We start from the raw sequence: 24,179 nt of genomic DNA, 5'->3' as shown, positions 1-24,179 counted from the left end.
GTAATAGCTGATCTGAAAGATATTCAAAAAGAAGAAATGAAAAGATAGGAGTTGGTGATGGATTCAAAGCAGTTGGAGAGAAGGAATGTGCCAAAAGAAATTTTTTTTAAGATTTCCAAGCCTGGGAAACCGAAAGAATGAACATTATGATGCCCGAAATTCTCCCTTCTGTGTTTCCGTGGCTGTGCTGTATCCTTCCAGGCTCATTCCAGCCTTTCTTTCAGTCTTCCCTGTCCTTGTCATGTAGGATACGATTCCTCGACGTACTCTCTTTTTAGACCTTCTTGTTTGTCCTCTCAGCTCGCTTGCTTTTGCCTTCTAACTTGGTCAGCGACTCTAGGTTTTGAAAAGGAGCCGCCTTTGACATGTTTTCTATCTTGTATCCGTTACCTTTACGTGTTTGCTAACTTTGATGTGTTTTCTCTCTTGTATCCATTTCTTTTATTTTCCTTGCGAGATTTTTGAAATATTTTAAATGTTTCCTTTCTACCAGTTCCATCCTTCATTCTTTGTATCTCTGGTCTTTTTCACCTTCTTCCCCAACTGCTAACATAACCAATGACCTGTTTTTAAACCACCGTCAAAGATCCTTTCTCTTTGCTGCCTTTTCCTTTCATTCAGCACTCCTAAGTGAAAAGCGTTCTTCTAGGTGCTAGGAACGCAGAGATGGAAGACAAAAGAGCAGTAGGTATGATAAGATCATACACAGTGTGCTTTGGGATTCCAAAGAAGAAAGCCTTTTAAGTCACTGTGGAAAGTCTTGTTCACAAACAAGGCAGTACTCTGATTTGACTAGGGTACAGAGGCGGCAGTTGGAAATCTCAGACAAGGAAACAGCTCATGCAGAGGCAAGGAGGACGAAAAGGCATTTAGGTACCAGGGCCACCGAAGGAGATGAAACATGCTGAGGAGTTCGGGGTTTTTTCCCCTAGAGCAGTGAGAAACTATTGAAAGACTTTGAGCATTGGGGTGATGAAATCAGATTTGGGTTTCAGGAAGATCACTTTGACAACAGCATAGGAGAGGAGGTTGTAAGGAAGCCCAGTTGGGAAGTTTCTAGAGTAAAACTAGAGCTCTTAAGTTAAAACACTCATAGAGAGAGAGGAAACCAGAGAATCTTTGAGAATACCTGCCTCCATGAACTGCTAGCTCCAGGTGGCATGAGTGGTAAAGAACCCACCTGCCAGTGCAGGAGATGTAAGAGACATGAGTTCGATCCCTGGGTTGAAAAGATTGCCCGGAGGACGAAACGGCAACCCATTCTTACCTGGAGAATCCCATGGACAGAGGAGCCTGCCATGGGGTCACAAAGAATTGGACATGACTGACGTGACAGCATAGAATGGCTCCATGAACTGACTTTCAGCAGTATTTGATATTTGACATTATTAGCCTCATCCTTTTCAATAAGGAATGAACAGTTATATGACAGCTCTTATGCATGTGGCATTCTGTGTGTTTAGAGATATGTAGAAGAAAGCTAAAGTCTGCTTTCCAGGAGAATAGAACCTCACGGGAACGGTAGGACATACACATGATAACCAATTAAAAATAGTTCAAGCTAGCATATAATTAAAACTGTGCGTGTTAGAGATGATCATTGTTATAGAATTTCAAATGAGCAGATTGGCTCCTCTGAAAATATCTCAGGAGATAAATAGGGTGAGCAAATGATAGTAGAAATAATGAGTTCCTACTGAGCAGAGAGTTTCTGAAGGGGGTTAAATGTAGGGGAATTTTAGCTTCTGTGATCTAAATGAAATTCCAGTTTAGGTAAGAAAACTTATAATCTTTAATATAAAATAGTGGTAATTAAAAAGCTGCGGGATGGAATTCCTTGAAGCTGAATCAAAAAGGACATACCAAGAACAAGAGCATCAGTCATCATCAGTTCAGTTGCTCAGTCATATCCAGCTCTTTGTGACCCCCATGGACCGCAGCATGCCAGGCCTCCCTGTCCATCACCAACTCACGGAGCTTGCCGAAATTCATGTCCATCGAGTCAGGGATGCCGTCCAACCATCTCATCCTCTGTCGTCCCCTGCTAGGAGAAGAACAAGATACAGTAATGAAAACAATACAGTAAGAATAGCCTAGCATGTGATTCAGAGAAAATGCTTATAAACCACATGAGGGTCTCTATGAAAGTTTAGTGTCATGGAAACTAGGGGATAGCGTATGGCCTCCTGTGGTGGCCTTTCTTAACTCTCTGCTTAATTAAAATCACACTCATCCTTGAAGTCCTGCTTAATTCCCATACCATGGCAGCTAGTTAATTGCTTTTTAAACATTCTTTGAGTGTGACCTATTTTCAGTACAGTTTGTTTTTCCCTCAGCTAAGTTTGCCGTTTCTGGAGAATGTGAACTTGCTGACAGATATCTGTATATCCCTTGACAGTATCTAGCCCTCTGTTGTTCTTTAGTTGCTAAGTCGTGTGGGGTCTTTGCGACCCCATGGACTGTAGCCTGCCAGGCTCCTGTCTGTGGGATTTCCCAGGCAAGAATAGTGGCGTGGGTTGCCATGTCCTTCTCCAGAGAATCTTCCCAGCCCGGGGATCGAACCCACGTCTTCTGCATTGGCAGGCAGTCAGATTTTTTACCACTGAGCCATGAGGGAGGAAACAAGTCTGTCAAACAACTTTAGAAATAATTTGGGCATGCCATCTCATGGATATTTCTGTCTGCGTCAGTCAGTGTTTAAGTGTACACGTTAGCACTATATTTTGGCCGTGGTTTTCTCATCATCTCATGTTATCTTGGCTGTAAGATGACACATATGCACACATATCTGCTTCTCAGTACTCAGTCTAGTCCAGATTGCTTGATGGATAGTTACTGATCTCAGTGCTATGTAAAATAAAATAGACTTAGGTAAATATACCTACACATAGGTATCGACTTCAAAGAATAAGCAATTGGTAGTTAGATGAGAGGATATAGAAAAGGAAATGGATGAGTAACGGGGTGAATTTGAGAATGAGAGGTCAGTTTGGTACGTGGGTGCCATTTTCCTGTGTAGTCAAGTCCTAATTATCCACCTCAGATAAGGCAGCTCTCCACCTGAAGGGTGTCTACTGACCCCGCTCCCTGCAGCGGAGAGGCTCGTCCTTCTGTGAAGGGGATCTGGCTGTGCATCCCCACAAGAGTTTTACATGGTACAGAATTCTGGTTGAAAAGTTTTTTTTCTCTCAACATTTCAAATATATTGTTTTCTGGCTTTTGGTATTGTTAAGGACTCTGCTGTCATTCTAACCGTTGGTCTCTTTTAGGTCTGTCCCCTTTTCTGAGACTGTTTTTCGTGACTCCTGTCCTTGGAGTTCTGCAGTTTCACTGAAGGGTGTATTTCTTTGTACTTCTCCTGCTAGTGGTATACAGTACCTCCTTGGTCTGTGAATTCACGTGTTTAGCAGTTGTGGAAAACCTGTAGTCATTCTCTCTCGAAATATTGTCTCTCGTAGATTCTCTCAATTCCCTCCCTCCTGGGAATCAAATTATTGGGTTGGCCACAAAGTTCATTCAGGTGCAGAAAAGCCATACCATCTTTCGGGCCAACCCAGTATACTCCTATTCGACCTTCTCATTCTGCCTCCATTTCTCGTGACATCACTTTCACATTTTCCTTGTCTCTCTTATGGCATTCTGGATAGTTTTATTTTCACCTACTACCAGCTTATGAAATTTCTCTTCAAACAGCAGCCTGAATTGCTGTTTCTTATTAAATATTTCAGGAATCCTATCGAATGATTTTCCATTTCAAAAATTATGTTTGTAGACTTTTTTAATCTATTATTTCAAGTAATTCCTTGTAGATTGGTAACCTGTGACTATATTTCCTATTTCTGTAAACATTACATACTTACCTATTCTGTCATTCAGTATTTGACAATTTCAGTATCTGCAGTTCTAAGTTTGATGCTGTGACTCAGTCATAGTGGCTTGTTTTCTCTTGTGTTTGGTGGCTTTATATTTTGAGCTCTTTGGTGAATCAGTCAATGGGAATCCTGGAGAAAGTATTGTTCTAGCTGATTGATAGGAGGCACAGCTAACCTGCAAACACTTCAGCCTATGGGCCTGGTGATTTAGGCTAGCGAGGGAGTTCCTGGCTCCCTTTCTCAGCTTACCAACTGGCCTAAGGCTCACCTTCCCCAAATGAATAGCAACCACACTTGTGTGACCTTTCCCATCTCATCCACCTAATAGCCCCTGCTTGATGAGCCCTAACTCCTTATTGGGCTGGTCCCAATTCATCATAATTTTTGAAGTGGGGGACTCTTTGGAGATCTCCCCTCAATCATGAAAGATCTGTAATATCTCAAATAGTGAGTTCTTTCCAGATTTAACTGGTTCGGACTTTGCTGACGCTCCTACTCAGACGTATTGTCGGAAGTCATACTGTCTGAAGAAACCTGAGCATATTTATTTTCCTAATGCTCTACTTTAAGACAAACTGCTTAGCTCTTTAACAGCCTGAACAGTAGGAATGAACTCAATGACCTTAACCAGCTACAGTGCGTGCAGTCACGTCAAACTCTTTGCCACCCCATGGACTGTAGCCTGTCAGGCACCTCTGTCCATGGAACTTTTCAGGAAAGAATCCTGGAGTGAGTTGCCATTTCCTCCTCCAGGGAATCTTCCCGACCCAGGGACTGAACCCATATCTCTTGCGTCTCCTGCACTGCAGGTGGATTCTGTACCACTAGTGCCACCTGGGAAGCCAAATTACCTTAACACATTTTATAAAATCACTGATAAAATATTTGTGATTCACTAGAGGGGTTTCTGGAGAAGGAAATGGCAACCCACTCCAGTACCCTTGCCTGGAAAATCCCATGGACGGAGGAGCCTGGTAGGCTGCAGTCCATGGGATGGCTAGGAGTCGGACACGACTGAGCGACTTCACTTTCACTTTCATGCATTGGAGAAGGAAATGGCAACCCACTCCAGTGTTCTTGCCTGGAGAATCCCAGGGACGCGGGAGCCTGGTGGGCTGCCGTCTGTGGGGTCGCACAGAGTCGGACACTACTGATGTGACGTAGCAGCAGCAGCAGCAGAGGGGTTTCCCCAGTGGCTCAGCAGTAAAGAATCTGCCTGCAACGCAGAAGATGCAAGAGACCCAGGTTCAGTCCCTGGTTTGGGAAGATCCTCAACCCAATCCAGCATTCTTATGTGAAGACTCCCATGGATACAGGAGCCTGGCGGGCTGCGGTCCATAGCGTCACAAAGAGTCAGTCAGACACAGCTGAAGCGACTGAGCAGTCAGGCAGGCCGAGGAAATAAAATGGAAGATTTCATATTCGACATGATCAGGTAGGTGGTTAGTAGTCTTTGGAATCAAAAATACAATTCACACCTTAGCTTTATCACTTACTGTAAGACTCTAGATAAGTTGTATTTAATTAGAAGACTCAGTTCCTCATTTGTAAAGCAGAATACAACTTATTGTGTTATTCTGAGGAATAAAGGAGATGATGTGTATACATTCACTGAGGACAGAACCTGATGCACAGTACATACTTAGTAACTAGAAGCTTCTATGACTATCACATTATGTTGTTTCTATTTTACTATTCCCATAAACTACTCAAATGTTTCCTTGAACTGGTGTGGTGTGACTTCAGAGACAACTGGAAATAAGATTTATTGGCATATCTTTACTATAGTGATGCGCTAGAATTTACTTTATTGAGTATTTTTAATACCATTATATGATAGAGTAAAATGATGATCCTCGAAAGCAGTAACAAGAATGAAACAGTGACAGTTTCCATGGGACAGAAAAGTGCCATAGGTCACCAACCACTGAAATGAAAGAATTATCTAAGGTGATAGAGACTAATGCTTGCTATAGTTCAGAAGCTGGCAGACTACGACCTACAGAACAAATCTGCCCCAATTATGTCCCTGCAAACAACGTCATCCGGAAACACTTCCAAGCTGTTCATGTATTGTCTGTGGCTGCTTTTCTGTGATTGTGATTTCCATTGGGCCCAGCCTCTGACAGATAAAGATAAGAGGCTTATGGAAGCTTCCTGATGGGAGAGACTGACTGTGGGGGAAACTGGGTCTTGTTCCGATTGGTGGGGCCATACTCAGTAAATCTTTAACCCAATTTTCTGTTGATGGGTGGGGCTGTGTTCCCTCCCTGTTGTTTCACCTGAGACCAAACCATGGTGGAGGTAATGAAGACAATGTCGACCGCCTTCAAAAGGTCTGGTACATGCACTGGCACACTCAGCGCCTCCCCATCCTGCAGCAGGCCACTGCTGACTCACCCCTCTGCCAGAGACTCCTGGACACTCACAGGCAAGTCTGGGTCAACTGTCTTGTGGGGTCACTGCTCAAAGCTATGGTTTTTCCTAGAGTCATGTATGGGTGTGCAAGTTGGACTATAAAGAAAGCTTAGGAATTGATGCTTTTGAACTGTGGTGTTGGAGAAGACTCTTGAGAGTCCTTTGGACTGCAAGGAGATCAAAGCAGTTAATCCTAAAGGAAATCAGTCCTGAATACTCAACTGGAAGGACTGATGTGAAGCTGAAGCTTCAATACTTCAGTCACCTGAAGCAAAGAACAGACTCACTGGAAAAGACCGTGATGCCAGGAAAGATTGAAGGCGGGAGGAGAAGGGAACGACAGAGGATGAGATGGCTGGATGGCATCACCGACGCGATGGACATGAGTTTGAGCAAGCTCCGGGAGTTGGTGAAGGACAGGGAAGCCTGGGGTGCTACAGTCCATGGGGTTGCAAAGAATTGGACCTAACTGATCACACAGACCACAGCCTTGTCTAACTCAATGAAACTAAGCCATGGGCGCCTGCTCAAGGATGACACGCAAATTCGTGAAGCATTCCATATTTTTAAATAACCTCTTGTGTGTTAACTTAAATAACAAATTTTTTGAAAATAAATACTTTTCAAATAAAAAAAAAATAAACTAAGGCATGCCGTGTGGGGCCTCCCAAGATGGGCGGGTCGTGGTGGAGGGGTCTGACAGAATGTGGTCCACGGGAGAAGGGAATGGCAAACCACTTCAGTATACTTGCCTTGAGAACCCCATGAACATTATGAGAAGGCAAAATGATAGGATACTGAATGAGGAATTCCCCAGGTCGGTAGGTGTCCAGTATGCTCCTGGAGATCAGTGGAGAAATAACTCCAGAAAGAATGAAGGGATGGAGCCAAAGCAAAACCAGTACCCAGTTGTGGAGGTGACTGGTGATAGAAGCAAGGTCCGATGCTGTAAAGAGCAATATTGCATAGGAACCTGGAATGTTAGGTCCATGAATCAAGGCAAATTGGAAGTGGTCAAACAGGAGATGGCAAGAGTGAACATAGACATTCTAGGAATCCGTGAACTAAAATGGACTGAATGGGTGAATTTAACTCAGATGAGCATTGTATCTACTACTGTGGGCAGGAATCCCTTAGAAGAAATGGAGTAGCCATCATGGTCAACAAAAGAGTCTGAAATGCAGTACTTGGATGCAGTCTCAAAAATGACAGAATGATCTCTGTTCGTTTCCAAGGCAAACCATTCAGTATTATAGTAATCCAAGTCTGTGCCCCAACCAGTAACGGTGAAGAAGCCAAAGTTCAACGGTTCTATGATGACCTACAAGACCTTTTAGAACTAACACCCCCAAAAGATGTCCTTTTCATTATAGGGACTGGAATGCAAAAGTAGGAAGTCAAGAAACACCTGGAGTAACAGGCAAATTTGGCCTTGGAGCACAGAATGAAGCAGGGCAAAGGCTCATAGAGTTTTGCCAAGAGAATGCACTGGTCATAGCAAACACTCTCTTTCAACAACACAAGAGAATTCTCTACACATGGACATCACCAGATGGTCAACACTGAAGTCAGACTGATTATATTATTTGCAGCCAAAGTGGAGAAGCTCTATACAGTTGGCAAAAAAAAAAGACCAGGAGCTGACTGTGGCTCTGGTCATGACGTCCTTATAGCCAAATTCAGACTTAAATTGAAGTAAGTAGGGAAAACCACTAGACCATTCAGATATGACCTAAATCAAATCCCTTATGATTATACTGTGGAAGTGAGAAATAGATTGAAGGGACTAGATCTGATAGATACAGTGCCAGACGGAGGTTCGTGACATTGTACAAGAGACAGGGATCAAGACCATCCCCATGGAAAAGAAATGCAAAAAAGCAGAATGGCTGTCCGGGGAGGCCTTACAAATAGCTGTGAAAAGAAGAGAAGCAAAAAGCAAAGGAGAAAAGGAAAGACATAAGCATCTGAATGCAGAGTTCCAAAGAATAGCAAGGAGAGCTCAGAAAGCCTTCCTCTGCGATCAATGCAAAGAAATAGAGGAAAACAACAGAATAGGAAAGAGAAGAGATCTTTTCAAGAAAATTAGAGATACCAAGGGAATATTTCTTGCCAAGATGGGCTCGATAAAGGACAGAAATGGTATGGACCTAACAGAAGCAGAAGATATTAAGAAGAGGTGGCAAGAATACACAGAAGAAGTGTACAAAAAAGATCTTCACGACCCAGATAATCACGATGGTGTGATCATTCACCTAGAGCCAGACATCCTGAAATGTGAATTCAAGTGGGCCTTAGAGAGCATCACTATGAACAAAGCTAGTGGAGGTGATGGAATTCCAGTAGAGCTCTTTCAAATCCTGAAAGATGATGCAGTGAAAGTGCTGCACTCAATATGCCAGGAAATTTGGAAAACTCAGCAGTGGCCACAGGACTAGAAAAGGTCAGTCTTCATTCCAGTCCCAAAGAAAGGGAATGCCAAAGAATGCTCAAACTACCACACAGTTGCAGTCAAGCTAGTAAAGTCAAGCTCAAAATTCTCCAAGCCAGGATTGAGCAATATGTGAACCGTGAACTTCCAGATGTTCAAGCTGGTTTTAGAAAAGGCGGAGGAACCAGAGACCAAATTGCCAACATCTGCTGGATCATGGAAAAAGCAAGAGACTTCCAGAAAAACATCTATTTCTGCTTTCTTGACTATCCAAAGCCTTTGACTGTGTGGATCACAATAAACTGTGGAAAATGCTGAAAGAGATGGGAATACCAGATCACCTGAACTCCCTCTTGAGAGATCTGTATGCAGGTCAGGAGGCAACAGTTAGAACTGGACACGGAACAAGAGACAGGTTCCAAAGAGGAAAAAGAGTACGTCAAGGCTGTATATTGTCACCCTGCTTACTTAACTTATATGCAGAGGACATCGTGAGGAACGCTGGGCTGGATGAAGCACCAGCTGGAATCAAGATTGCCGTGAGAAATATCAATAACCTCAGATATGCAGATGACACCACCCTTATGGCAGAAAGTGAAGAGGAAGTAAAAATCCTCCTGGTGAAAGTGAAACAGGAGAGTGAAAAAGTTGGCTTGAAGCTCAACATTCAGAAAAGTAAGATCATGGCATCTGGTCCCGTCATTTCATGGGAAATAGATGGAGAAACAGTGGAAACAGTGTCCGACTGTATTTTTGGGGCTCCAAAAGTACTGCAGATGCTATGCTGATTGCAGCCATGAAATTAAAAGCCGCTTACTCCTTGGAAGGAAAGCTATGACCAACCAAGGTAGCATATTAAAAAGCAGAGACATTACTGTGCCAACCAAGGTCCATCTAGTTAAGGCTGTGGCTTTTCCAGTGGTCATGTATGGATGGGAGAGTTGGACTGTGAAGAAAGCTGATCACCAAAGAATTGATGCTTTTGAACTGTGGTGTTGGAGAAGTCTCTTGAGAGTCCCGTGGACTGCAAGGAGATCCCACCAGTCCATCCTAAAGGAGATCAGTCCTGTGTGTTCATTGGAAGGACTGGTGCTAAACCTGAAACTCTAATACCTTTGACCACCTGGAAAAGACTGTGATGCTGGGAGGGATTGGGGACAGGAGGCAAGGGGACGACAGAGAATGAGATGGCTGGATGGCATCACCGACTCGATGGACGTGAGTTTGAGTGAACCCCGGGAGTTGGTGTCGGACAGGGAGGCCTGGCGTGCTGTGATTCACGGGGTCGCAAAGAGTCGGACTTGACTGAGCGAGTGAACTGAACTGAACTGAGCGAATGAAGTGACTGATAGCTGCTTTTGAACTACACCAGCAGAGCTGAGTTGTTGCAACAAAAACCACATGGCTGACAAAGCCTAAAATGTCTGCTGTATGACCTTACAGAGAAAGTTTGCTGTGCCCTGCTGAAGACTGTGGCAAGAACACTGAATTTTTTCCTAAATATGTGTAAACTATTTGTACACCAGATAGTACATGTTGGAAGACAGTGAAGGACAGGGAAGCCTGGTGAGCTGCAGTTCACGGGGTCACAAAGAGTCGGACACAACTTAACGAATGAACACCACCACCACCACCACCGCCAGATACATCTGCAGTTAAGCCTAAAATGGAAGTCAGGGCTTAGGCTGTTTAGTCTGTTTCGCAGCGGCCAAAATGTCTTGTATATTTTAAAGTATTTATCCAGAAGTGCTCCTTGATAGCATTTTACAGCCTGTACATAATAGTATGAATACTTTTAAAATAAATTTAATATTCTACACTTCTAAAGTATAATATTTCAAAATGTATTCTTGTTCAGTTCAGTCGCTCAGTCATGTCCGACTCTTAGCGACCCCATGAACCACAGCACGCCAGGCCTCCCTGTCCATCACCAACTCCCGGAGTTCACTCAAACTCATGTCCATTGAGTCAGTGATGCCATCCAGCCATCTCATTCTCTGTCGTCCCCGTCTCCTCCTACCCCCAATCGCTCCCAGCATCAGAGTCTTTTCCAGTGAGTCAACTCGTCGCATGAGGTGGCCAAAGTATTGGAGTTTCAGCTTTAGCATAAGTCCTTCCAATGAACACCCAGGATCGATCTCCCCTAGAATGGACTGGTTGGATCTCCTTGCAGTCCAAGGGACTCTCAAGAGTCTTCTCCAGCACCACAGTTCAAAAGCATCAATTCTTCGGCGATCAGCTTTCTTCACAGTCCAACTCTCACATCCTATTAGAGACTTAGAATATGTTTCCAGTAAGGCTCCCTCTTTCTCTCTATTACAGGCACTGAACAGTTTTGAGGAAAAATCAGTTTGGTGCTAGGAAGTCACAGGCAGGATACTTACCACTTTAAAGATTAGTTCAGTCAGTTCAGTTCAGTTCAGTCGCTCAGTCGTGTCCGACTCTCCGCGACCCCATGAATCACAGCACGCCAGGCCTCCCTGTCCATCATCAACTCCCGGAGTTCACTCAAACTCAAGTCACATCAGACTCATGTCGGTGATGCCATCCAGCCATCTCATTCTCTGTCGTCCCCTTGCGTCCTGCCCCCAATCACTCCCAGCGTCAAAGTCTTTTCCAGTGAGTCAGCTCTTCCCATGAGGTGGCCAAAGTATTTGAGTTTCAACTTTAGCCTCAGTCCTTCCAATGAACACCCAGGATTGATCTCCTTTAGAATGGACTGGTTGGATCTCCTTGCAGTCCAAAGGACTCTCAAGAGTCTTCTCCAACACCACAGTTCAAAAGCATCAATTCTTCGGCGATCAGCTTTCTTCACAGTCCAACTCTCACATCCATACATGACCACGGGAGAAACCATAGCCTTGACTAGACAGACCTTGGTTGGCAAAGTCATGTCTCTGCTTTTTAATATGCTATCTAGGTTGGTCATAACTTTCCTTCCAAGGAGTACGCGTCTTTTAATTTCCTGGCTGCAATCAGCATCTACAGTGATTTTGGAGCCCAAGAAGATACAGTCTGACACTGTTTCCACTGTTTCTCCATCTATTTCCCATGAAGGGATGGGACCAGATGCCATGATCTTTGTTTTCTGAATGTTGAACTTCAAGCCAACCTTTTCACTCTCCTTTTTCACTTTCATCAAGAGGCTTTTTAGTGCCTCTTCACTTTCTGCCATAAGGGTGGTGTCACCTGCATATCTGAGGTTATTGATAGTTCTCCTGGCAATCTTGATTCCAGCTTGTGCTTCATCCAGCCCTGCGTTCCTCATGATGTACTCTGCATATAAAGATTAGTAGCAGGAAAGAAAAAAAAAATTAGTAGTACATACTATATATTTATAGAGAATTATTTGCTATCATTAATGTTGGAAGAGTAAAACATACCCGTTTCCTTACGGTCCTTTCATAAACAATGCTGATTCCTTTTGGTATTGTCTGGTAAAGGGGAAACACTCTTATCAGAAAATGAAGCTAAAATCTTAAGTTAGATACGATGTTGTTATTCTATTGTTGTATGTTTCTGAATCAAGATTAGATAAACAGCAGATGGGCTGCCTTCTGTGGGTGTAAATAGGAATAATGTGTTTTTTGTTTGTTTTCTACACAAACAGTTTTTTTTTAATTCTACAAATGGCTCTAATGTGAACTTGACAGTCTTAGCTAAGCTGCTTCTATCACAGTAACACATTTCTATTTTTGAAACACAGGTTGTAGTATCAAAATTCCTTGGGACATAGATCTTTGGATTAGAAGGATGAAAGAGAAAAAAACGAAGGGGGAAACTGTAGGAAAGGAAACATGTTCTTTCGAAAATCAGTGTTGAAAAGACAAAATGATGATGCTAATACAGAACACAAGAACAATTCTTTTTTAAACCTCAGCAATTATGTCCTTGCAACAACAGAATAATGAAATTTTTCTTTGTGCATGGCATTCTAGTAAGAGGCTTAACTTTATTTTCTCATTTAATCTTCACAGCCACCTATGAGGTAGATATTACTGTATTTAACATATTATTCCCTGTATTTCACATGAGGAAACTGAGACTCAAAGTGTTACAGACAGGACTTTAAACCCCATGTTTTTAATAAATATGTTACATGTGCATGCCTTTCTAGAAATATCAACAAACTTTGAAATGTGTTAACTCTTTCATAAAATGCTTTGAGCCTGTTGCTGCTGCTGCTGCTAAGTCTCTTCAGTCGTGTCCGACTCTGTGTGACCCCATAGACGGCAGCCCACCAGGCTCCGCTGTCCCTGGGATTCTCCAGGCAAGAACACTGGAGTGGGTTGACATTTCCTTCTCCCATGCATGAAAGTGAAAAGTGAAAGTGAAGCCGCTCAGTCGTGTCCGACTCTTCGCGACCCCATGGACTGCGGCTTACCAGGCTCCTCTGTCCATGGGATTTTCCAGGCAAGAGTACTGGAGTGGGTTGCCATTGCCTTCTCCATTTGAGCCTCTTAGAAGCCCCTAAATAAAGAGAAGGAACTACTTTAAAAGGAAAAAAAAAACAAACCTAAGTACCTGGAAAATTACTGTTACTCAAATAACACATAAGGTGAAACATATTCTAGGAATAAACTTTACTGATTTTAAACTGTAAAATATACATTATTCTGAAAACTCAAGCTATATTTCACGACCTACTCTTTTCAGGCATTAAATAGTACTTTCTCTAGAATTATTTAACAGACATTGTTTAAAAAGTGTTCTTGCAAAAAAAAAAAACAGTTGGTGTCAAGTATTTTAAAATCCAAGCTGTGAATTCCTGTTTTCAGCAAGGACATTCATTTAAATATTTTAAAATACTTTACACAAGCCCACTTTTCTTCAAATCAGGGACTTAAATACGTGCAATTTACTTTAAACCCAACTGGGTATTTTGAAACGGAAGGAGTCTTTTGGGCCTAGAAAAGAAAACAACAGTCTCAAAGGCCCTTGCTGAATCACCTAACTTCAGAGGAAACAAAACAGAACTTTAGGTCCCACCCTGATGGCTCCAGGCCAGTTGCATCTCTCTGGGACTTATCACCCCCTGTCCAGAAACCTTCCACCCCCTACACCTGCCCTGAAGACTTATCATCCCCTGCCCAACTACAAATGCCATCTCAACTGAAGAATACCCAAACCATCCTGCCTGATTAACGTTTTCCTTATCGCTTCCACAAACCTCCCTATAAATATGGAGCCTCCCTGATCCCTCTCCGCGCTCAGCCTGGTCGTTAGACTGACTGTCGCCCCCTCCTTGCCTGAATAAAGGTAACCTACTTCTGTTGAGGTCGTCTTTCCTTTTTCTGCCTCGCCTGAACTATACCTTACAGAAAGAATGTGATCAACTACCTGAAACATTTTCAAATATTGGCAAGTTTCATTAAAATGAGAAATGACTACAAATAAACTGCACTGATATTCACGGGAACATATATTCAAATGTTACCTTCTCCAAGATACCTAAGGAGGCTACCTCAAGGATAACATCATTGCTTAATACATTTTAAAAACCTCTCACTAGGAATTATAATCAAAACGTGACAAGCATTCTTTTAGGCACGCTCAGTAATAGTAAATCTTATTCAATTATGTATGGCTATTACTTCAAATAGGAATTCAATAGCTCTAGTGCACAGTTTACAAGTCTGCATAAAATTCCTCTGAAGTAAAATCCTGAATGAAAACTCATATTAAAATTCTAGTGTTTGAGTTTCATTAATATGAGGTACCCAGAGCAGTCAAATTCATAGAGAAATAAAGTAGAACAATGGTTCCCAAAGTCCAGGAGACAGGGAGGAATGGAGAATTGCAGAATTTCAGTTTGGAAAGAGGAAATTTCTCTGTCTTTACTTCAAAGATACCATGAGAGAGGATTTTTACAGGATGATATACTGACTCAAAGAGCTGCTGCTGCTGCTAAGTCACTTCAGTCGTGTCCGACTCTGTGTGACCCCATAGACGGAACAGACAGTCCTTATTCATTGTAAAAACTGTTTCAAACAACAGGAGGAAAAGACCTCACTTTATGAAGCTATTACATCCTTGACACCAAAAAGCAAAAATACATGGCAAGAAAAGAAAAACTATTAATATCACCGTCTATATCTCTCATGAGTATAGACGCAACAATCTGACCTAAAACATAAGAACTGGAATGTGAGATATGAACTTGGCCTTGCCTGCAGCAACAGGATTTCTACAAAGAATACATAAGAGAATTTACACACAATTAGAGATAATAGAAGAGTTCAGCAGGGACGCTCAGTATAAGGTCAATATATAAAAATCAGTGGCATTCTTGTAGACCAGCAGTATCCCACTGAAAAATGTTACAGAGAAAAGGTCTCATTCACGATTGAAACAAAAACTGTAAGGTACCTAGGAACAAATTAATGAATACATACATAAAGAAACAAAAAGATACTAAAACTCAGTATCACAAAGACAGACATTTTCCCTGGATTCATTTAAAACCTAAAGCCATTTCAACAAAATACAAACTGTTTCTCACGAAGAAATTATTCTAAAATTCAAACAGAAGAGTGCCAGAACAGTTGAAATGATTCTGAAGAAGCATAAGGTAGAGGAAATGTGGGATTGAAACAAGGTTGTTCAAACAGAGCAGTAAATAAGAGAGCCTGAAAATGGAACTTGTATATTACAGCAATGCATTACTATTCAGGTGGGTTATTTGATACATGGTGCAAAAAGCACCATTCCTATGAAAAACTAAAATTGTTCCTCATAACATAGATAAAAATGAATTTCAAGAGATTACAGCCATGAATTAAAAAATCAAATTTAAAAAACTGCTGGAAAAAAACGGCAGACCGTTGTTATGATTTTCAGAGGTAGGGAGGGATTTCTTGAAACACAAAAGGCAAAGAAAAGGCAAAGTGAAAAGACAAGCTACAGAGCCGGATAAGATACCTGGGAGGCAAGTAACTGACAAAGAATTAAAACAAGAATAACAACCAAAGGCAAATAACCTGACAGAGCAGTGGACAAAAGGCAACAAATTGGCAAATCACAGAAGAGAAACCCCAAACAGCGAAGAAACATGAAAACACTGAAGAAACATGAAAACACTGAGGTGTAAGGGAAATAAACATCAAAATCAAGACAGGCTTGAGGTATTGTTTCAGAGGTTGACAAAAACCTAAAAGCCTGAGAACACCAAGACGGGGCGAAATGGGGAATTCCAACTCTATACTGCGAGTGTGAATTGAAATAAGCACTTGAGTTGCAGATGCCTGTATGTTAAAGTGCCACGACTACACTTTTGGGTATCCACCCCATGATCCTTGGTCATGTACAAGGAAGATAGATATGACAATAGTGAAACACTTGGAACCGCTATGTCCATCAGAAAAATAATGAGTCAATGAATTAAAGTATATTTGTACATTAAATCTCTCTACTGCAGTTAAAATGAACAAGTTAGTGGTACACATAGTGCCATGTATATTCTCAATAACTTAAATGTGGCATTTTAAAGTTTGGTGCTGAATGGTTTAAAACAAAGGGTATGTATGTGTGTGTATGTGTAAATAACAGTAACAGCAGCAACAATAAATGAAAAAATGAGTCTGAGAACTAACATTCGAGCACTTACTATACAGAAGGCACACTTCTAACTGCATGTAGATGCCTAAAGACGGTCCTAGGAGACAGATTCTACTACTATTTCTATCTAACACGATTTCTCTTTTATGACTATGAGATTCCATTATTCATTCTACAGATGAGGAATTGAAGTGGAAAGAGGTGAAACTGATCTAAAGCTATGCTACTGCTAAGTCACTTCAGTCGTGTCCGACTCTGTGTGACCGCATAGACGGCAGCCCATCAGGCTCCCCCGTCCCTGGGATTCTCCTTCAAGAACACTGGAGTGGGTTGCCATTTCCTTCTCCAATCCATGAAAGTGAAAAGAGAGAGTGAAGTCGCTCAGTCGTGTCCGACCCTTAGCGACCCCGCGGACTGCAGCCTACCAGGCTCCTCCATCCATGGGGTTCTCCAGGCAAGAGTTATTGGAGTGGCTTGCCATTGCCTTCTCCGGCTACCCAGAAGCTGGGCACAAAACGCGAGCGCGCAGCCGAGCGGGCGCAGCACGCCTGCGCCGTACGTGCGCGCGCATGCTCCCCGCCCCCGCCCGCCCCCGCGCCCTGGCAGTGGCGAAAGCTCGCCGGCGCCTCTCGCTGGCTCCGTGTAGCCGAGGGACCCGCGGCCGCCCCCGGCCGGCAGCGCAGCCTCCCGGGAGTCCGGCCCCGAGGTGTGAGGTGAGCCCCGGGTCGTGGAGGCCCCTTCCCGTCCGGCGCAGCGGGAAAGGGAGTCGGGAGTGGGGACTGAGGAGGTGCCGCCCGCGGCTGCCCGCTCCTGGGTCTGACCCTGTGCCGAGGAGGCACCGGCAGGCGCGGCCCCTCGTCCTCAGGGAGCGTTATTCGCGCCGCCGCCGAAACCAAAGGCTTGGGCGGCGCGCTGTGGAGGGGTGTCTCGGGGCTTTCTCGGGGCGGGCGGCGGGCCGGCGCGGCGCGGGGGAGCCCGAGTTTGGGGCTGGGCGCCGGGGCGGGCCGATGCCCGCGGACGGGATTGACCCTCTGGGTCCCGAGCCCGCGCCGAGCAAGCTGTCGGAGTGTAGCCCGCGCTCCCTGCTCCAGCCCTGCTGCGGCTCGGTCGGCGCCGCGGGGGCGTGTGGCGCTCCCGGGCCGCTGGGGGCTGTAGGGGGCGGCCGCGGCCGCTGGCGGGAGGACAGTGCGCCGAGGGCTGGGTGCAGGGGCGCGGGGGGCGTCGCAGCATCTGGACTGCCTCCTGTTTCTAGTCCTGAAAGTTGTCCCCTCTCCTCCCTCCCGTCAGTTTTGCAGAGTCTGCATGTTCCTCCTCGAGGCTTCCCCCTCTGCCCCCTTGGACGCTCCGTGTGTTTGCCCTGGGGTACGGTGGGGAGGTTCATCCATAGCCTCTGAAATAAGGTGCTGTTAAACATGTCAAGGCATTTTAGCATCTTCCTAGAGGCCTTTATCAGAGTTCGGTGCCTTCCTCAATAAGGGAAAAAGGGGGGTTTTTTCTTTCTTTCTTAAAAGAAGAAAAGCATATGCCACTACTTGAGGCAGAGGAGTCAACTTGGAGTTGCAGCATGTCTAGGAAGGAGGACAAAAGGTCTGGTTTTTGGCCCAGAAGAAAGGAAATTTTGAATTTTGGTTCCCTTCTGACTGTAGGCAGACAGAGCAGCAGAGCAGCTCAGCAGCTATAGAGGTGAATGACTGCTCTATAAGGTTGGTCAAACAGGATCTTATTTTATATAAGTAGTTTGGAGAGACCTGTAATGTGTATTTACGGGAATGGGGTTGCTTGGCAAAGCCAATATCGCAGGAGCAAGGAAACAGAGACTTGACAAGGGGGATGTTACCTCGCTCTTGAGCCTTCTTTTAGCCTTTAGTGGTGTGCTGACAGTCAAAGGGATAGAGAAATCCGTAGTTCTGTCAGGAAGAACCGTTTACTCCTCAAGATAACGCTTTCCGTCCGTACTTTATTTTTTTATCCCCATCCATACTTTTCAGCAAATCAATGCCATCTTTTCCCTCCAGAAGAAGAAGGAAAAGAACAAAAAAGTGTGTGTTTGAAGTACCACACCCCAACATAGAGGTCATAAGATAGGAACGTGATGTAAAAGCTTAAGTGGGCTGGCTTGCAAGGATAGAGCTGAAAATAAAAGATAATTGAGATGGAATTCTTCTTACAGTGTTGCTGTTTCTTTAGTGAGATAACAGGTTCTTCCTCTCCCGGACTCCCCCCAACTGCTTTGAAACTGTCAGGAAAGTAAGGTAGTTAGTAAAGCCTACCGTCCGTCCTACCTTCTCTTTCTTCCTCCTCCGTTATTTACTTATTTTTTTCTCATCCACTAATATTCCTTGCCTCTGCGTCTCTCCCGAATCTACGAGTGCCCTATTAATAGAAGAAGAAAGGCTTGTAGGTTCTTTCATCCCTTCTTCATCTTAGGTACTGTATTGCTCTGAGCTTTGTTTTGTGCTTTGAACATTGAGGTGGATTTTTGTGGAGAGAGCCCCAGCCGTGATTGAGAGATTTGAGGCAGGGAGCCTTGCGGGGAAGATAAACAGTCAAGTGCACGTTCTTTCTTTGTATAGCACAATGCTGGGAGAGCGTCCTCATTGGGCAGAGAGAGGCGCTTTTAAAATCCCTGTAAGTCCACTGTTGCCCACTTCACAGGCAAAGAATCTCTCTCTCCAACTTAAGTTTCGTACGTGTGAGTAAAACTATGAGATTTCATACCGAAAACTTACTCTGAGCGTGTTAGTTTGTTGACATTAGACATATATCAAGTTTGTATGTTTGTATTAGTAAAGTTGAATATCTTCATATGTTTGTTGGCCATTTGTATTTCTTTTGTAAATGTATGTCCTTTTTCCCTTTTTCTATTCAAGTAGCGTTCTTTATCTGCTTTTTAAGAAATTCATTTTATATATTACTTTTGCTGAGCACATAAGTATGTGCAAATATCCTGTACTGTGTTAAATTATTCTATTTTAGGGTAGCATTTCTCAAAATACGACTTACAGATCACTTGTAACAGTACCGAGATAATCGTTAGAGTTGCATGTGTATCCTTCATTTTCCAGAGGTTCGGATTTCTTAGACCTATGGGTTTTCTATGAATCTGCTGCACATGAAAATTAGGGAATCTCTGATTTGGAAGAAAGAAATATAAATTCCTATTTTTTTTCTTATCTCATGGCATTCTACTGTTTTTTCTTATTTATCTTAATAATCATAAACTACCGTCTTAATGTATTAAGGTTTTATCCTACCCCAGCTAACAGTAATTTTACAAAAATGTTTTGATATATGGAAATTTGAATGTTAAAGTCCATAAAGGAAAGCACTTTTGTAAGTCTGTGAGAAGCATTGTTTGTAAATGAGGCAAAAGGAATCACTGAGAGAAAAACAAGTAAAACAGAGTATAGAGAAGCATAGGGGGTTTCTCATCTAGTTTAAAATCTCAACATTACTTTGTTTCTTCCTTATGTTTTGTGTGGTAATTTCTTGGAACCGTAAATTTGGAACCCATACTGCTTGAAAAATAGTCTAAATGAAATTTTTGAAAGTTTGTTATATACGTATTGGGTAATTTTTTTTAAGTTGGAAGCAGATGAACATGCTGCATAAGCAGCAAACTACAAACATGGAACTTCTATGGATGTTTTGATACTGTAGCCAAATAAAGCTTTCAGGGCTTATTTGACCCATTAATGATAGGCATAATTGTTACCGGACTGCATTATAATTAAGCTTAAATATACATGGGTGTTCATTGGAAGGACTGATGCTAAAACTGAAACTCCAATACTTTGGCCACCTCATGTGACGAGTTGACGCACTGGAAAAGACTCTGATGCTGGGAGGGATTGGGGGTGGGAGGAGAAGGGGACGACAGAGAATGAGATGGCTGGATGGCATCACCGACTCGATGGACATGAGTTTGAGTGAACTCCGGGAGTTGGTGATGGACAGGGAGGCCTGGCGTGCTGTGATTCATGGGGTGCCGAAGAGTCGGACACGACTGAGCGACTGAACTGAACTGAACTGATACATGACTGTGTTTAACATCACATTTCCATAGCCAGACATCACATTTCTGGGCCAAGCTTGAAGGAGGAAAAAATACGGCAGGCCAATAAGCTTTAACAAATATTTCTGATTTAGAGATTTCAGTGTTAGAGAGATTAGACTTTTGGGGCAGAGGTCGCTTGTAACTTTGGTGTTCCTAATTCCTAAGGTTGTAGACTTTCCTTTTCCCTTCTTCTACTCAAGACCATATGCTTGAGGGAAAAATGGGAAGATTCAGCCATGGCTTTACTTTCTCCAAATAGTTTTTTTTGCCCCGTAATTAAAGCTTGGGATGCAGAGGTCCCTGTCATTGGTAGTGCACAAAGGACAGTTTCTTTCCCTGCTTTAGCCAAGCCAGTTCAAGTTTTCAAGGTCTAAGGTGTCACGGGCCCTAATATCTATTTGAGTTGTCTTGTTAACCTGGGTCTCTGAGAATTTCTGAACCTGACCTTCTCATGTTTTCCCAACCGAGGTTGTGTACTTCAAACAGAAATATTTGCCATCTGTGAAACGCGAATAAAGTAAAAGCAGACTTAACATCATTACAAAACCAAATGGAAGTATGATAGTTTTAGAATATGCTTTTTTCCTACCAGTCCTGCCTTCCACTCCACCTACCCTTCCAGCCCCCAAAGAGATGCATATTTTTGTCCCTAGAAAGAAAGTGAAAGTGAAAGTTGCATCCAACTCTCTGTGACCCCATGGACTGTAGCCTGCCGGGCTTCTGTGTCCATGGAATTCTCCAGGCAAGAATACTGGTGTGGGTTGCCATTTCCTCCTGCAGGGAATCTCCCCAACCCAGGGATCAAACGCATGTCTCCAGCATTGCAGGGGGATTCTTTACCGTCTGAGCCGCCAGGGAAGCCCCCAGCAAATGCAGTGTCAAATCAGACTGTAAAACTTGGTAGAAACTCTTAACTGGAAATCATTCATGTCCCACGCTGTAACTTTCTAGGGTTGACTCTTCTCTGCATCCCGACTCTCTGTAATGAATCATTTGTTGGTCAAACGTTTTCTCTATCTGTGTACTAAATTTTTCTACTATCTAAAAGGATGACGCATTCTTGGGAAAATGTCCTGATACTACTTTTAGAATCTCCTGTTTGCCAGTTCAGTATTTTTTGATAGAAGTCAGTCTTCGTATCTGCTGTAATTCAGTAATAAAACTACCTGAAATTTGATGTTGCTTTACCTTTTATAGAGTACATTATTTTATAATTCACTTATGTACCATTTTTGATAGGGAGGTGCAATTTTTAGAAAGGAAAATTTTGAGCTCAGAGAAGTGATTCACACAGTTGGGAAGAGACTTGAATCCATATTTTTTATTTCTTGATATTTTACACCTTTCAGAGATACCATCTGCTGAATCATTTAATGATTAAAACATTTGTAAAGCTGCACTCAATATACTAGCAAATTTGGAAAACTCAGCAGTGGCCACAGGACTGGAAAAGGTCAGTCTTCATTCCAATCCCAAAGAAAGGCAATGCCAAAGAATGCTCAAACTACTGCACAATTGCACTCATCTCACACGCTAGTAAAGTCATGCTCAAAATTCTCCAAGCCAGGCTTCAGCAATATGTGAACCATGAACTTCGAGATGTTCAAGTGGGTTTTAGAAAAGGCAGAGGCAGCAGAGAACAAATTGCCGACATCCGCTGGATCGTGGAGAAAGCAAGAGAGTTTCAGGAAAACATCTATTTCTGCTTCATTGACTATGCCAAAGCCTTTGACTGTGTGGATCACAATAAACTGTGGAAAATTCTGAAAGAGATGGGAATCCCAGACCACCTGACCTGCCTCTTGAGAAACCTATATGCAGGTCAGGAAGCAACAGTTAGAACTGGACATGGAACAACAGACTGGTTCCAAATAGGGAAAGGAGTACGTCAAGGTTGTATATTGTCACCCTGCTTATTTAACTTCTGTGCAGAGTACATCGTGAGAAATGCCGGGCTGGAGAAGCACAAGAACTAAAGAGCCTCTTGATGAAAGTGAAAGACGAGAGTGAAAAAGTTGGCTTGAAGCTCAGCATTCAGAAAACTAAGATCATGGCATCCGGTCCCATCGCTTCATGGGAAAAAGGTAGAGAAACAGTGGAAAAAGTGGCTGACTTTATTTTTCTGGGCTGCGAAATCACTGCAGATGGTGATTGCAGCCATGAAATTAAAGGACATGTACTCCTTGGAAGGAAAGTTATTACCAACCTAGACAGCATATTAAAAAGCAGAGACATTACTTTGCCAACAAAGGTCCATCTAGTCAAGGCTGTGGCTTTTCCAGTGGTCATGTATGGATGTGAGAGTTGGACCGTGAAGAAAGCTGAGCGCAGAAGAATTGATGCTTTTGACCTGTGGTGTTGGAGAAGACTCTTGAGAGTCCCTTGGACTGCAAGGAGATCCAACCAGTCTATCCTAAAGGAGATCAGTCCTCGGTGTTCATTGGAAGGACTGATGTTGAAGCTGAAACTCCCATACTTTGGCCACCTGATGCGAAGAGCTGATTCATTGGAAAAGACCCTGATGCTGGAAAGATTGAGGGCAGGAGGCGAAGGGGGCGAGAGAGGATGAAATGGTTGGATGACATCCTCGACTCGATGGACATGGATTTGGGTGGACTCCTGGAGTTGGTGATGGACAGGGAGGCCTGGCGCGCTGCGGTTCATGGGGTCGCACAGAGTCGGAATGACTGAGCGATTGAACTGAACTGATGTGTCTCTTAATTTATAGTTTCTCCTTCTGTTTCCCTTCTTCCTTTTTGCTTGTAACACGCTTGCCCTACAGATTTTCTCTGACTTTATTTTGCTGTTTGCATCCCTCTGGTGTTTTTGACCATGTTCCTCTGTCTGTCTTTGTTTTGAAAGAATCCTTCCAAGGCACTGTAATATCTGCTTTTTACCCTATAATTTTATTAGGGGTTTGTAAAATGGTGATATTCAATCATTCTTCATTTCTCAGCTAGAATACTTTAAACAAAAACTTTCTCACGTTGATTTTGGACTGTTGAGTTACTCTTATGTTCAGTTTATCTGAAAAAGACAGTAAATATGCAACTGTTCTCCTTTGTCAGGTTTTAGGATAATAAATTGATTCCCAAGGATCTTTCAAAAGTGACTAATGAGATCTTTGTCCTTTCAAATATCATTGTTCTCCTTTCAAGTATCATTATGAACTCAGGGATTTTTCCCATATTTTATGTGTTCCAGTCCATTGCACGTGTTATTTTGTTGTGGCTGAGTCTGTTCTATTTTTGGTAGTGAGCAACTCTTCAAGATAGCTCCTAAGTGTTTTTGATACTACCCTAGTGGTTTCTGATAGCTTCCTTGCTGTCTGGTATGATCCAACCTTATTTCATAAAATTCTGCCTCAGAACTTGAATTATCACTTTCTTTAGGGAGTGCTGGTTCCTTTTAGTTGGAGAGAATTTTCACGGATTTTTACAGACTGCTATCTGGGTGCTACGTTTATTGATACTAGGTTAGTAATTTATAGGTCTCTTTAAAGATGGAGCTGCTGCTGCTGCTGCTGCGTCACTTCAGTCGTGTCCGACTCTCTGTGACCCCATAGACAGAAGCCCACCAGGCTCCCCCGTCCCTGGGATTCTCCAGGCAAGAACACTGGAGTGGGTTGCCATTTCCTTCTCCAATGTGTGAAAGCGAAAAGCGAAAGCGAAGTCGCTCAGTCGTGTCCGACCCTTAGCGACCCCACGGACTGCAGCCTACCAGGCTCCTCTGTCCATGGGATTTTCTAGGCAAGAGTACTGGAGTGGCTTGCCATTGCCTTCTCCGGAGCTAGGAAATACTTTTTTAAAAAAAGATAGTTCAGCATGAGTTTATACTGATAACT

At 43.1% G+C, this 24,179-nt stretch overlaps 1 long non-coding RNA gene across 2 annotated transcripts in view; it reads right to left on the bottom strand.

Moving 5' to 3' along the window:
- Nucleotides 1–13,444, bottom strand: part of LOC148773940 (uncharacterized) — a 30,747-nt gene extending 17,303 nt beyond the window's left edge. For both annotated transcript variants that reach the window (XR_016036450.1, XR_016036451.1), the window contains exons 1-2: nt 12,105–13,444; nt 1,864–2,044 (exon numbers count right to left, since the gene is read on the bottom strand). This is a non-coding gene — a long non-coding RNA (uncharacterized LOC148773940). The remainder of the gene's footprint in view (nt 1–1,863; nt 2,045–12,104) is intronic.
- Between the last annotated feature and the right edge of the window lie 10,735 nt (nt 13,445–24,179).

The sequence above is a fragment of the Moschus berezovskii genome, chromosome 25, assembly GCF_049115385.1.
Source record: "Moschus berezovskii isolate FMDL1 chromosome 25, NW_MosBer_1.0, whole genome shotgun sequence".
Classification (NCBI taxonomy): Eukaryota; Metazoa; Chordata; class Mammalia; order Artiodactyla; family Moschidae; genus Moschus; species Moschus berezovskii.
This window is presented reverse-complemented; position numbering and strand designations above follow the sequence as displayed.